This window comes from Anastrepha obliqua, chromosome 4 (assembly GCF_027943255.1).
Source record: "Anastrepha obliqua isolate idAnaObli1 chromosome 4, idAnaObli1_1.0, whole genome shotgun sequence".
Lineage (NCBI taxonomy): Eukaryota > Metazoa > Arthropoda > Insecta > Diptera > Tephritidae > Anastrepha > Anastrepha obliqua.
In genome coordinates this window covers 6804521-6820762 of record NC_072895.1, presented here as the reverse complement: position 1 = coordinate 6820762, position 16242 = coordinate 6804521, and positions in this window count along the sequence as shown.

The following is a 16242-nucleotide window of genomic DNA, read 5'->3' as shown; positions in this document are numbered from 1 at the left end:
TGGCGTCTATTGACAAACAGCGGTAACATAGTTGCGCATCTAATAAATAGAGACTGTGTAAACAAATATTATGATTTCCCTCTCAAACCAAGATTATACGTAACTGACATACTTACATACTCATATGGCCTGATCAAGGATCACAACCTGTTACCGGATTAAGGTCGACTGCAACAAGTCTCGCCAGGCGTCTCTGCTTTGCGCACGCCTTTTCCAATTTGTTACCCCCAGCGATGATAGGGCTACTTCGACTTGGAGGCACCATCGGAGGCATGGCCTTCCCCTACGCCGTTGTCTTCTTACTTGCCAACCGAACACTTTCTTTGCTGGAACTTCTGCATCTATACACTCGACGTGTCCCAGCCAGCGGAAACGCTAAATATTGATGCGCTTATCGATAGCCATATCTTTGTAGTATTCATACAGCTCGTGGTTCATTCGGTTGTAGTAGTTATCGCCAACACGAAGAGGACCGAAAATTTTCCGAAATATCTTTCTCTCGAATACCCCAAGAGCAGCTGCATCAGTCTGCTACTCAACCGATGGTTTAGTGCCATACGGCAGTGCGAGTAAGATGAGCGTCTTGTAGAGGGTTAGTTTTGTCAGGCGAGAGAGGTATCTGCTACACTTTTGCTTACTGAGACCATAGTACTCGTAACAACTATTCACAAGCGTGATTCGTCGACTTATGTCCAGCCTGACATCGTTCGTTGTTATGACGGCGGTGCCAAGATATATAAATTCCTTGAAAATTTAAAAGGTATAGTTGTCCGCTGGAACCAAAACGAGACGTATTGTAACTTTTCTAGCGGACTGCATATACCCTTACTTCATCTTGTCCTCGTTAACCGCTAGATACGCTCTAGTTGACTCACTTTCGGTAGCGGAAAATGCTGCGGTAACATCTGCCTTGCAGTGCCTTATGAAGCCAGTGTCATCAGCATATATATACAAGGAGTTGAAAAGTTTTCATGAAAATAGTGCCATTTCGATGAAAACCGGTTCTCCGCTGTACCTCTTCCATGAGGAAATTGAAGAGGTCCCACGATAGTAGATCCCCTCGCTCGGTATTGAAAGGTTCGGAGAGGGTTTTTTTGCTACCTTGACAGAGCTGGACGTGTGGCTCAATGTATTGTTTTTTTTTGGAAATGTGCAAGATGTTCGAAACTTTTATTTAAATAGTTTTTGTAGGAGAATGAACAATATATTTTTTAAAAAATTATTCAAATTAAATAAGAAACAAGGGAATTTGGAAAACTTGACAATAAACAACAAGAAAGGCATGGTCGTCGTACAACATCCAAAAGACGAATTACCTGCTAGGTTGCTCTTGCCCAAGCATCTCATGTATCATTGCCTCCCTGCAGGTCTTTGGAAGATTGGAGATCATGCAGCCAGACTTAACTTTCTTTTCAATCCCATCTGCATAAGCTGTCAAGCAGAGAAGATGAAAGAAAGTCTTTTTCACTAATTATGCGAATGTCCAGGTCTAACTAGAGCAAGACTTCGCTTGTTCGGTAAGCCTTTCCTACACCAAATTAATGAAATCTCAGAAAAGGTTTGTTGTACTCGGATCTCACGAAATGAATCTGACTCCAACAAACAACACAACACATCTCACTAGAATAGTGGTACAAAATGGCGCTAGTCGCTAATTAGGATTATTTCAATAGAAATACTCAACCACTTCAACAACAACAACAACAATAAATCTCTGAACTATTGTTATTTAACTCAGTGTAGACCTCGCGCGCAGAATTTTTTCGAACAAACTTGACAGCGAGTAGTCTTATCGAGTTGGTTACTATACGACTGAGAAAATTGGGGCGCAAGTATTGAAAAAGCTCTTACTACATTTTAGTGTTTTGTATGAGTAACTTTTAGTGCTTAGAGTTGTCTGCCCATTTGAGTTCGTCCTTGTCATCTTTTTGTCAGAAGCAAATCAAATATCTACCGCTACATATAATATAAACGGCGTGCAAGTCCCGTATCACAACACCGCCAAATACTTAGGTATGACACTAGTTACTAAGCTTAGATGGAATGCTCACGTTAAAAGAAAAGAGAAGAGTTAGATATCAGATTTAGAAACATGTACTGGCTCATGGGCAACCAATCAGCCTTATCCCTATACAATAAAATTGTTTTATATAAACAGGTGCTTAAACCCATTTGGACCTATGGGATCCAGCTATGGGGCTGCTCAAGCTCAACCAACATAAAATCCATACAAAGATTCCAAAATAAGGTACTACGATGCGCTGTTAATGCACCTTGGTACGTCCGTAACACCGATATCGAACGTGACTTTGGCATCGAGTCAGTTGCCACTTCGATCAACATCAACGCTAAGTCTCATATGGAAAGACTACGCCACCATGTAAATAGCGAAGCCTCAGCCCTAATTGACCCCGGTAAATGGAAAGAAAGGCTGAAACGAAAAAAGCCGCATCAACTCACGCAGTAGCCCATTTCCCTGCAGAGTGTTTTTAAATTTAGTTGTATTGTGCAAAACTAAATCCAAATTGTTTCTTAGTTTATAATTTATTAACAAGTTACAATGTAAATAATAAAAAAAAAAAATATTTTTGTCATATTGGCGATCGACTACATTTGGAGAATGCTACACAGCTGGCTCTGGGAGACTAGGGAGACTTCACATATTCATACATACATATATGCTGAAAATTACAGTCACATATACATACATACATATATGATGTACCACAAAATTCTGATTTCTCAAAGGTATAACATTTTTCTATATATTTTTTATTGCATGCCCACAAAAAAGGTTCAATAGTGCCTCTACGAACTGAAATAACTGCCGATGCATATTTCAATAATTCAATTTGTAATGCACACTAAAACCACTCAAAGTTTTTAAAACCGCCAACGGCATTTGAAAATTAATATCCGTCGACTTTCAACACCACCGCCAGCACCGATGTGGAAAAATGTGTGTACACAGCCCTGCAATATATGAAAGGGAGTTCGCAAGCAAAGGAGCAGCAATTACTAGCAACTCACGCCCATAATATTAGCAACATGAAATCGACAGCACATCTGTCGCAATTCCACTTGAGAAAACTACCACACAAAAATATGTATGTACATACATACTTATTTGCATAGTTGTAGCTAATGGAAGAAAAATGAATAAGGCAGACAGACAGTGGCAAGTGGCAGGAGAGGCTGGTGTCTATAGTCACATTGAAAATGGAAATGAATTTTTTGTTTAATGAGCTCGACTTTCAAGTAGCCAACACAGGCAACTATTCTCACACTTTTTCTGCAACTCTTTGTCTCGCTGTCTCGTTTGCTTTCTCTATAAAAATTATCTAAGATATTTCCCTTATAGCTGATACATTTTCGAGCAGCAGTGCCACCCCTGTTAAATGCGTGTTAGTATATGGCTGTATGTGTATTGTGTGTAAAATAAATACATATACATTTTCTTTTGTTTTCCGCCCCAGGAAATCTCAGTACAATCAATGCTAATTTAATGAAAGTCTATGACGCAATTTGAAAATTTTAAATTGCACTGGGAATTCTTTTGATAATTTTCCACTAGTCAATAAACTGCGGGCTCCTGAGGAAGAGAAAAAAAAAACAAATAAAAGAGGAATCACAAGTAACAAAAATTGCAATATTTTTCCAAAGTAAAAAAAAAATATATATAAATACGTGTGTTACAAAACGGTTATTAAAATTTGCAAGAATTCATAATTTAAATATCATGGCAGGTACAACGATATTAATATTTTGCATTCGATTTAATTTCTGATACAAAACGGTGATGCAACGCACTTGCCGGCATCTGCTTTCGTTTATGTTAACGCTCAAATATGCTTATACATAAGCACATTGGCGTCTACAGTATGTGCCCAATAAAATACGAGCGATTGGGAAATCTTGAACATTTTAACTTCTACTCGTGCAAATCTATTTTGTGCGCACCTAAGGTTCCGCAGTTTGTCAATAGCTGCGGCCAGCAGTGTGTGCTAGTCGATTCTAACATAACCTAAACGTCATAAACGAAGCTTAGACATATGGTAAATAAACTGCTTCGACATATTAGTGATTTTGTTTTGGTATCATCTACTTTTGGTTATATGAAAATGTCGGACTTTGTGCCGAATAACCGCTATTTGCGGGAAGTGTTGATTTTCCTCATTCATTCGAAAAAAAACGGCGGCTGAAGCGCATTGACAGCCACAAAAAGTTTATGGAGATGCTGCTTTACGTGAAACAACATACCGAGACTCGTTCCGTCGCTTCAAAGACGGTGATTTTGATGTTGACGACCGACGACTTGTAACCATTTTTTTCAGAATAAAGTTGTATTTTCATCAAAAAACAGCGGGAACTTAGTTGTGCGCCTAAAATGTTTGGCAAAAAATGGGGACTCAAGCCAGAGGTCTATTAATAAAATTAATTCCTCTTGTCCGATTGGTTTTAGATAAATCTCCAAGGACTTGTGATGATCACCGCATGGGACTTCTGGAGAAACGGGCTCCACACGAACAGTGACAACTTTTACAATTATTATTATTATTTTTTTTAATTTGCTTAAATCAAGTCGAAATATGACGTATTAATGCTACGTTTTTATTTTTGTAAAATAAAGCAATTGACCACCAAAATAAAATTATTGAAAATCATAATTTTTTCGGGCCTTTGACTACCTCTCTTTCCAAGGGCTATAATATCGCTAAACTGTGGAGGGTGCAAAAGAATGCTTGTATTGGCATCACTGGAGCATGTAGAACTTGCCCCAGTGCTATGTTGCCCCTTAATGTCGTTTTGCATTTGCTTCCTGTTGACATTTACATTATTTCCATCGCTTCTCAAAGTGCAACCAGGTTACAGGAGGTTATCCTATTCCTATTCCTATTCACACAGATCTCTATATCCGCAAACTGGAGTTTGAGGCGCGTGCCAGCGCAATCTTTCCAAGTAGGCAGGACTGAAACGAGGAGAGAATCTGTACCGAGGCTAATACCTCTGTCTTCACTGACGGCTCCAAGATGGAAATTTGGGAACGGAGGTATTCTCTAAATCAGCCAATATTTCAGGATCGTTTAAACTGCCAAATACTGTTAGTGGTTCTCAGGCAGAAAACTTTGCGATCCTACTGTCAAGCAGATTGTTTAAAGAACGTGAGGGTGAGGCAGATATTAACATTTTTTTCGATAATCAATGTCTAAGCTGGTCAACTCCTATAAGGAGGAGATCAAATCTCTTGGGTATGCAGGTAACAGTTCCCTTATCTGGGTTCAAGGACATAGGAGCATATAGGGAAGTGAAATTGCTGATGAGCTTGCCAGGAAGGGGTCGACTGAATTGGTCTCAGGGATCTTCTACCCTGTCATTTGCATGCCCCTGACTGTTCTTTAAAGGGAATTGCATAACTTTTTTCTCAAAAACCTTGCATACCTTTTTTCTCAAAAACTTTTTGGCTCAGTACAATAGACATAGGATTTAGAAGGTCCTGGGGACTCCACGCCATTCAGTTTGAAAACTCGTAGCTGTGTTTACCGGGCATTGGACGATCGGCATATGCGCAGAAGAGTTATGTTTACGATTTAACCCCCATTGCAGAAGCTTTTCAGAGAAGTAGACTGTTGCGCAATTTCCCTGTGAATGCCCGAGCTCTGCAAGTAGGTAATTTAGGTCGCTTGGTGCGCCTTCCATCGACAGCCTGGGGCAGTACTGCAACTTAAATCCTATCAGACTTCCAACTGCTCTGGTTGGGTCAAGATATCTGCCATTGGAGCACCAAAACTGCACTTGAGTGCTACTTCTCGAGTGCTGGAATGGTAAAAAAAATCTCGTCGGCCAGGTGCACCTGCTAAAACCTGGCGAAGGCTGTCAACAGCGAACAACAGAGTAAGATTTAGGGAGATTTTCAAGGCCTTAAGCTTCACTGGTAGAAGAGAATATCAGTAGTGGTAATATACTTATGGAAAAACACAATTCAGTATTTTGGAAAAATCATTCTTACTTTATATACTTTAGGCTCAACAGTGGAAATTTTTTCAAGCGGTTCTTCCAGATTCCTCCGATATCTCGAGTTGTAGCCTTTATATTATTTAGCTCAAACTAAACACCAGCATCTTTTTGTTCTGTTAGTTTTTCAACTCTAAAAAAAAGATATTTTCAGAATGTTAAAAATTATTAGAACTTCGTATCATTCATAATTTGTTGTCCCGCTACTGTACACAAATTTTCATTTTCACCTGAAGAAGTACAACGTTGCACATATACAAAAATACACGCACACATACATGTGTAAAGAGCTATACATTTTTAATAAACTCACGCCTACTGGCCAGAGCATTGCAATTTTATTCCAATTGCAGCTGAGCAATTTCGCGTTTGTGATTGCGCATTTTGGTGAGTATTTATTTATATTGCGAACGATGTAAATAATTATTTATATGAGAAGAGAAAAAATCTATAATCAGTGTACGCCATAGTACACTGTGGAGTTTTAAGTGCATTTATGTATTTATGGCTGGTAAAAAAATAAATAAAATGCTATAAATTTTAATACTCGCAAAAGAGCGTACTTTTGTACGCTATCGCACACTGTTTTTCGCTGAGAGAACCCATGCTTTGATTTTCCGGGGAATATTTTCGTGGAATATTTTAATACCCGGTTGACTCTATAAATCTCAAATTAAATGGATTTAAACTTCTTTTTCTTCTTAATTAGTTCGTTATACGGTCACGCGATTGTGGCCGAGTTTAACAAAGCGCGCCAGTCGCTTCTTTCTCCATATAACCGCCATTTAGACACACCACAGAGGAGTCCTTCCTAACCTCTCCCCCCACCAGCTGGTACATGATCGAATACTTTCAGAGCTGGAGCAAATTCAAGCTTAAAACATTAATTAAATAAACTTTAAACTCCATCAACTTAAAATATGTGCCCAAAATAACTCACATCGGTAAAAAGTAATGGGATAAAATATTCCACACAAATATGCACCATTAAATTTTTGTATGGTTTCTAAAGGTGATATTAATGGTAAAAAAATCAAATAAATTTCAGCCCAAATTATTAAAATTTCAAATTTCATTCACTCATTCATCCACCCGAGTCTATTCATCCGTGCGCACGATAGGTTAGGATAGGTTTGGCAGCCGCATCGCACATAAAGACGACGATGTCACTTAGACCACGAAATTGGTACGTTGTGAGCCGCGGGGGCTGGGCTACATTTCCCTTTCCATATTGAACCATCCTGAGCTTTTGACAAAGCGTAAAAGGTTGCTGATACCTAAAGTGTATGTATTATCTATATTCGTTAAGAGGTAGGATCTTAGATATCGGTTCCTAGAGCTGGGAATGTGCAAAAAAGGTGTTAAATTGTTTCCAACTCCTCTTCATTTCTGCAGCTACGACATAAATCATGCGTGTAAACGCCTAATCTCCTTGCGTGACTTCCTGTGAGACAATGTCCTGCGAAGGCCGCTACTAAGGTGTTAATTTGAAGCCTAATCAATTTTATAATACTCTTGGACAAACGTAGAATTAGCCTTGGCCATATTTGCCGAGCAATTTCACAGGTATTAAGGCTAATCCATCTTTGATTTGCACAACTGATTAGTGCGTCCTTAATGAGAAGCTTACAAGTTGCGAGTGGTATCTCCATAAAATTACTTATGTCTGGCATACAGGTACCTTCTTTGGCAGGTTGGCCTGCCCTACAGTTTCCTGGTGTATCTATGTGGCCTGGAACCCAGCATAAGATTATACGATATTGCTTGGCCGTCTCATTTAGAGATTGGCGACAACGTAAGACACTCCTTGATGTTGTTTGGAATACATCCAGGGCTCGTAGGGCAGCTTGGCTGTCTGATATAATGCAGATATCCATTAACGATATTCTGTTTATCTTTAACCATTTTAAGGCTTCATGAATAGCGCTTATTTCCGCTTGAAAAAGACTACAGTGATCCGGTAGTTTAAAGGATTCACTAATAGAAAGCTCTTCGCAAAATAACGCTGATTCTACATGGGTGTCCATTTTAGATCTCTTAAGGGGTGTGTTGGGTGTTGGATCTTCTTCAAGCCATTCCAGTCTAGAAGGGATTTTCATTAGGAAAGTGCGCACGATAACTTGAACAAAAAGTAGGTATTGAAAATGATTAAAATTGGTCAAAAACTATGCCTCCTCTCATGTTGCATACATTTTTAGAAAACAAAAAGTGTGGCATCTCTTTTATAAGTAAAGTGAAATTTTTGTTATTTGGGAAAAGCGCAGTATTTGGCATCTATTCGCAGTACATATTCGAATATAGCTCGAAAAGTTATGGGAGTCCCAACGTGGAACTTGGATAACCTTTCTGAGCATATCTCAGCTTAAAAAAATAATAAAAAAAAATCTGTAATTCTTGATCTTCGTGTGTAAAAATTAACGAAATAAATGTTTCCCAACATTTTTTACCAAAAAAAAAAAAAAAAATTTTAACAAAAAAAAAATGTCTACATTTTTTATTGTATTGTATTTTTTTGATTGGTTTTTTTTTTAATAATAATTTGGCCAAAAAAAAATTTTAATAATAATATTCATCTTAAAATGAATGTAAATTTTTTTTTTAATTTTTACCAAACAATTTGTTTTTATTATAATAGTAATATTTTATGCTGAAAAAAGTAGAAATATTAATTTTTAATTTGAAAATTTGAGAATGCTTGAAGATACTTTACTTCAAGAATATTATAACAAAATCTGAAATTTTTATTTCTTGGAGTTCGCAAATCTCCAGGCGCACTAAACAACGAATATTCGCTTCATGCGTGAAGTCCGTATTGTTTTACGGAAGCGAAACATGGCTGGTCTCTAAAACCATCACTCAGAGGCTACAATCCTTCATCAACAAATGCCTCCGCATCATCCGCAAAATATAATATTCTGGCCCAACACCATCAGCAACGATGCAATGTGGAGATTAACGAACGAGGAACCCTTCCTTAGGCAAATCAAACGCAAGGGAGCACAGGTCGCGGGCGACCAAAAAACACTTGGGGAAGGTCCCTGTTGGGCGAACTAGCAGATGTCGACACCTCATGGGACGGTGCAAAAACAACAGCACAGAACCAACGATGGAAGAGTCTTGTCGATGGAAGAGTGCTCCCGAGAGGAGTGAACAGGAAAAAAAAAATGCTAAAGGACAAATAATATCATGTTTTCTTAAAAATTTAGAAATATTGTTCAATATACAAATTTTATGAATGCTCGAAGATACTTTATTTGATATATTTATATTTTCACAAATCTCAAAAAGGACGTTTTTCCGAAAAATAATAAATAATAAGTAGAACTTATAAAAATGTGGAAAAGAACCGAAGATATTTTACTTTAAGGAACTCTATACAGAATTTTTCCGCAATGAATAGAATTCAAAATTTTTAAATTTTTTCCAGTTTTTTCTCCAGTTTACTTCTTATTGTATTCAAGCAAGACATATTAATGGGGTGATGTGTGCTCGGCAGAATTTGTCGAAAGCTTTAGCTACCTCGGCTGCACTATCACGCCAGACGGCGGAGCAGGTGAAGATGTTAACTGCAGCCTAACAAAGAAAGAGTGGCGTTCGCTGCGAATGCATACTGTATGGGCGATTTCGCAAATCTCGCGGGAAGAGACATATGACACATGACATACTTCTGGTCTCTAGTACCTTCACACAGAGGCTATAAACTTTCGTCAACAAATGCCTCCGCATCATCTTTAGAATATTCCGGTCGAACACCATCAATAGCGACGCCCTGTGGAGTTCTACGACGAAGGAACTCATCCTATGGCAAATAAAACACAGAAAGTAGTGATGTTTAGGTCGCACACCTGAAAAGTACCACATAGCATCACGAGATTGGCTCTGGACTAGATCCCGCAAGGCAGCAGAGGTCGCGGTCGACCAAACAATACTTGGAGAAGATCGCTGTTGCGCGAGCTAGTAGATGCCGACATTACATGGGACGGCGCAAGAACGGCGGAAACCAAAACCGTGTACGAACCGTGAAAAGTTTTGTCGATGTTCTGAGCCCAAAAATAAACTAATTTCCAGAAAAATTGAAGAAACCGTCCAAAATACTTGGGCACTTGATATGAAATATCACTTTACTGAAATAAAATAAAGTTTGGGCTGGACGGACTTAAACCTTTCTTATTTGCTTTAAGGGGCCTCGGTAGTTTAGCGTAAGTGCACTCGCCTGCCATCCCAGAGGTTGTGGGTTCGAATCCCACGTAAAGCACGGTTCTCCCACTTTTCCAAATTTACCTACTTTCCCATCCTTACTCCAGCACAATAGTTAGCGCATTATTTGCATTGTGGCTGCTAAAAACAAACAAAAAACAAAGAAAAATACCCAGTTGTATATTGCGTCAGTAGCGCCAGCAAGAGGAAGCGGGCAACTGTGGTAATAGCGCAGACACACCAAAATTAGCGAAGTCCTCAACCATCTGTGCGATCCTTCTGGCAGAAAAATGTGAAGCACAGATGGCGCTCTAAGCAGCTAGAAAGCATTGTTCCCAAACAACGATAGGTGGGCTTCCCGCTATGTGGGACTGGTAGCTGCAGGCTAATCACCTACCCTGTCAGAAATCAAAATAGATTAACGAAACCATCGCATGGCTGAGTCTTGTCGAGGCCCTTTGCTCCCGAGTGGAGTGAACAAGGAAAACAAAAATTTTGCTTTAAGCATGCGATTTTTGAGTTACTAAGGAATCTTTAAGCAAAAAATAAATACTTTTTTGAAATTCCCTCTGTGGCCTCTCTCCGTAATTTGAATGTGCTTGAATTTTTGCAATTTGCTAAGAATTTATAAGTTGCCTCATAAATGGTCCATATTTTACTGTTCTACCCTCTTCAACACACTGTGCATCACCATGACGCGTTTATATATCTAGCAATTTTGGCCGAAGTACTACGGTAATGAATCGCGCTGCCAATGCATGAAAAGCAATAATGCAGTAGAAGAGGAAGAAGAAGCACGAATGGTCGACAATGAGCCAGCGAAACGGTATATTAACAAACGTAATAATAATTTTGTCATTTTAAATGTGAACGCTTTCCGTTACGCCAGTTCGCATACACCTGTAATAAGAGTAGGTGGAGAAATCGAGGCGGCCAAGAAGAAGAAATGCAAGCACGAGTTCTGAAATATGAAGAAAGATGCTGGATGTGCTGCATGAATTTCAATTTGCCACGCAATTGCTGTTGCTCTTGATGCGCGTAATTTTATTTTATTTGCTGTTGTTGTTTACCTGCTATAACCGTTGTTATTGCATTGGGCGGCGACACGGGCATTCGAATTTTATGAAGTTTTCACGCAAAATAAATGCGTTCTTGCAACTCACCAAGCATATGCAATATTCAAGTGTTTGCAAAGAGAGAGGGGAGGAGTGAAAATAAAAAAAGACAAAAATGAAATAAAAACGTACAAAAAAGCAGCAAATATTAAAAGCAATAGAAGCATCATTTCACCCATCATCAACTGCCAGATGCATCGGCTCCTCCTGTTGCGCTGCCACATCACCTAGGCTGACAGCAACTCACTTTGCGGCTCTGCGGCTTCCGTGCTGCCACTGCGACTGTCAGATATCCCTGTTGTTGCTTTCGAAGCTGCTCATTCTTGCCGTGCGCTGGCGTTGCTATCTTGACAGTTGTCATTATATTTGTAATAAAATTGGACAGTACTCCGGCTTTCTGTCCTTCGCATTTGTATTGTTTCTTCGTCGGTGGCTGCAATGATTTTCACTTCATTAATATCTGTATGTATGTGTGTGTATTGCTCGCTTGGCGGTTGACATTCAAAATGAAATATCCTTGCGCTCGTAATTCGACGGAAAATAGCAATCGACTGAGGCTGACTTGATGCCCGGCGGGATGCTGAGTTTTGCTAAAGGAATTTGGCGTTTCTTTCGCCACTCCTACCAATTATTATTATTATTTTTGATTTGTGTAACAGTAACTAAAAAATTACGGATTACAGGGTGCAGCACTCGAAGTGTAACCAACTTCAGACGAGAAAATTTTTCAAATTGAGTAATTCGTAAACTCCCAAAACGATATTTGACCGACTGTTCATTCGAAAGTTTTAGTCATCGATTGGCCACCAGGAGGCAGCACCCACCACAGGTAATGGTTTGGGCCGCTGTAACCGCAGATGGGCGCTCTCGAATCGTTTTCATCGAGGCTGGCTAAAAAAATTATACATATTTTTTTATTGTTTAATAGAAAACAAAAACATCTAAAAACCACATTGAAATACATTAATTGGTTATTCGAGAATAAGAAAAAAATTTTATAGATATTTTTGTTTCTATTTTTTTTTAGTTTTTGTGGGATTTTCAAGGTCCTGCACAATTGTTTTTTAAATTATTATTTTCAGAATATTTCAGCATTTTTTTCGGATCTTTGTGAAGTGAAATTAAAACAAAAGATTAGAATATACGAATTTAATATAAAGACCTGTTAATATTTTATACCAAAGTCACGGAAATAAGAATTTTTTTAATGCAAGTTCAATGGTAATTTTCAAAGCGTTGGAGACGCGGTGAGAACAAAAAAAAAAAATATAAGCGAAACCATTTTTGGTCAGGGAATAAATTAAGGGAGTAGCATTCTTAAAAAATCCACATCTTTTGGCCATCCTACCCGCCACTTAATATTTAGAAAAGTACCGTACATCTGAGCTAATCGTCTAAACATAATTTCCGTGTTTTTCTTTCCTAGCCTGTCACTTTTTACATGGAACCCATCTGATATAGAATTCTGGAGTTCAATCAAATACTCAGCAAATAACAATGTTTTTTTTGTTTTTGTCGGGACAACTAGCAAGTGCAGCACTCAGACATAAATTAAGTCCATTGTATTGGATTCCCTTTTAATTTTCTTTAAATCTACCCGATCTCCGAAGAAATCTTAGTAGATCTTGTGGTGCCAAGAAGCCAAGATGGTCGCTTGTTAACACATCAGTGACAAAGACTTCAAGCCTGATTCGAGCGAAGGCGGGGCAGACGCACAGAAAGTGGTTCGCTGTCTCATCCTCCTCTCCACATGCTGGGCAAATTGCACTGTCTGAGATGCCCACCCTTTCCATGTGCTTCGCCCACAGAAAGTGGCCCGTCATCAGTCCAACTAGCCTTCTGCACTCCCCTCTGCTTAATGACAGAGTAACGTCAGTTTTGTCCATCTGCAGCCTCTCTCAGCCTCCCAAGCTCGCTTGTGGGTTGTAGTAACCCGTTTGCTAAGAGTGGCTTTGATGGCCGCAGAAGGGAGTGGCAAAACGGGCTCTGGGCCAAAGAAGTTGGCCTCAGAGCCCATTTTAGCTAAGGAGTCAGAGGTCTCGTTAGCCGCGATACCCACGTGTCCCGGGATCCATGTTAGCATCAGGCTATTATGTCTACCGACATAGTTCAGCCTGGATTTACAGGGCTCGACTAGCACTGAAAATATCCCACGAGGCGTCCCTTGAAGTAATTGAGAGAAAGATTCTGCCGAAGATTTTTAGACCTTTGCGCGTTGGCAACGGCGAATATCGCAGGTGATGGAACGATGAGCTGTATAAGCTTTACGACGACATAGACATAGCGCAGCGAATAAAGATCCAGCGGCTACGTTGGCTGGATCATGTCGTCCGAATGGATGCAAACGCTCCGGCTCTGAAAATATTTGATGCGGTACCAGCAGGTGGAAGCAGAGGAACTATCAGGTGGCGCATACGGTTAGCACGAGGAAGAAATGACGAATGTAAATAATTTATTTACCTACTTATGTGGCGCTACAACCGTGTGTCGGTTTTGGTCGAATCGAAGATAGCGATGTTCTCCAGATGTTTCTCTCCTGCGCTCGTTGGTGTCAGTTGGAAATACCGAGCATTGACAGGTTCTGCACTAATTGGTCCTTCCAACGAAGATGTTACCTTCCCCTTGCTAGTCTTCCTTTTTGGGGTACCGTGTCCCAGCTTCGCCTTGCTGCAACATCTTCGTTCAAACGGAGGATACGACCAAGCCAGCGTAGCAGCTGAATAGCTCCCAAAACTTTCTCATGTGCTTTTGAAATCGTTCATGCTTCTGCCGCGTGCAGCAGGACGGGAATGATGAGCGTTTGGTGGAGTCTCAGAAAGCTCTACTCCTGAATTGTTGACTGAACCCAAAGTAACACCTGTTGGCAAGAGTTATTTCACGCCTGATCTCTAGGCTACGTAATTTTTCCTGGTGATGCTGGTCCCAAGGTAGAGAAAGTCCTTCACAACTTCGAACTGCTGGTTGTCAACACTGACATATTGCCCAAGACGCGAAGACTGCTTACTGTGTTGACAACAGCTTCTTTGTTTTCCCCCATTCACCGCAAGGCCCACATTGACCGCCTCTCTCTTTAAGCTGGATATGCCGAGCATACAGTCGCGGTTGGTTTCGCCGGTAATGTGACTAGTGTGGTTTAGCTCGGCAGCGCGAACATTTCTTATAACAAATAAACAACCATATATAAGTATGGCGAGCTGCTTGTTCAAAGGCAGATACCAGATAAATTGGTTGGAACGTGTGCTAAGTAATCGTGTCTGGACATATGCTGATAAATAGTCCCATTGAAATACCACTGGAGCGCAGCCTTTACACTCCCGAGTCTTCTGTGAACTAACCTGTGGATTTAATGTTTTTTTATTAATTTCGGCAACCCTATTTGTGAGACCTTTTCAATGCTATAAAGAAAGGCGAATCCGTACGAGGAAAGCTTTTTTTTCGTCTCTCCACCTCGTCCACATTTTCCACGTCCTCCTCAAATAAGACTGAGTAATTACCATTAATTTCTTTTTAATTCTTTTTAAATCAATTGGAATCGGTGAGGATTCTGGTGAATATTCTCATGAGGTGCGGCAATTTTTTCACTAGACCAAACTTCATGACCGCGGAAAGGTTCGTGCGAAATTTTCTAAAAAATAAAAAAATTAGGTTCTGCTATTTCTGAAAATACATCAAGACGCACACCAAAAATTAGAGGAGGAGCTCGGCAAATCCGGCAAATCCACGGTGAGTGGCTTGGCCGAGTTCAAAAATGCGCAGGTGTCGCATCAAATATTTTCAGGACTGAAACATCTCTGTTCAACCGAAGCACGGAGTTTCGCAGGGTGGTGTCCTTTCACCCTTGCTTTTTAACTGGTATATCTCGAAACTCCATCAGCCACCAGTGGGAGTCTCCCTGGTCTCCTATGCCGACGACTGCTCTCGTAATGATGTCGGGCAATGACGTTGATGGCATGTGCGCCAAGGTAAATGACTGCCTCGCCTTCTTTTACTGCGAGGAACCTACAACTTTCCCCCACGAAGTCCACGGCGACCCTCTTCACAACCTGGACAAAGGAGGTCAAACTGCAGCTCAGGGTAAAAGTCGATGACACACCAATTAGGACTGTTTACAATCCCAAAATCTTGAGAGTTCCACAGCTTGCTCTCCTTCTCAGCGCATACGACCGCTATTGCCACTAAAGCCCAAAATCGCAACAAGGTCTTCAAATCGCTTGCCGGCCGCACTTGGGTCAAAGACAAAGAAATGTTGCTATCGACATTTAAGTAATCCGACCGGTTTTAAACTATGCTGCGCCTGTCTGGTCACCTGGAACCAGTGATTCGCAGTGGCACGAAGCTACAGACTTATCAAAACACTGTCATTAGAACTGCGACAGGATGTCTTTTGCTGTCCCCAATACAACATCTACATAACGAGGCCCATATGCTCCTTGTCAAGGAGCATAATAAACTGCTCAGCAAGCAGTTCTTGCTAGGGTGTTACCGCCAGTCTCACTCATGCAGACACCTGCTAGAGTCTGAGTCGCCTCCCAGGCATGTCAGAAGGCACCTCCTCAACTACGCGGACGAGATCCAGGTCAAAACAGACCGACAATTAGTGGATCGGACAGTGTACAGACAGACAATTAACGACATTCATCGAGAGACTCTTATCACCTTGTTAAGCCCCCGACCCTGAATGCCGTCATCGGAGTCCAACCACCACCCATTGCAGATGAAGCGCTCCAACTTCCCCGAGAGTCTCGCGTAACCTTGGCACACTTACATTCTGGATACTGTAGCAGGTTAAACTCCTACCTATCCAGAGTCAAGGCCGACATACTACACATATGTCCTGCATGTGAAGGCACCCCGCACAACACTAACCACCTTTTAACATGATGCATCAGACCCACTCCCTCTGGACACAACCTGTCGA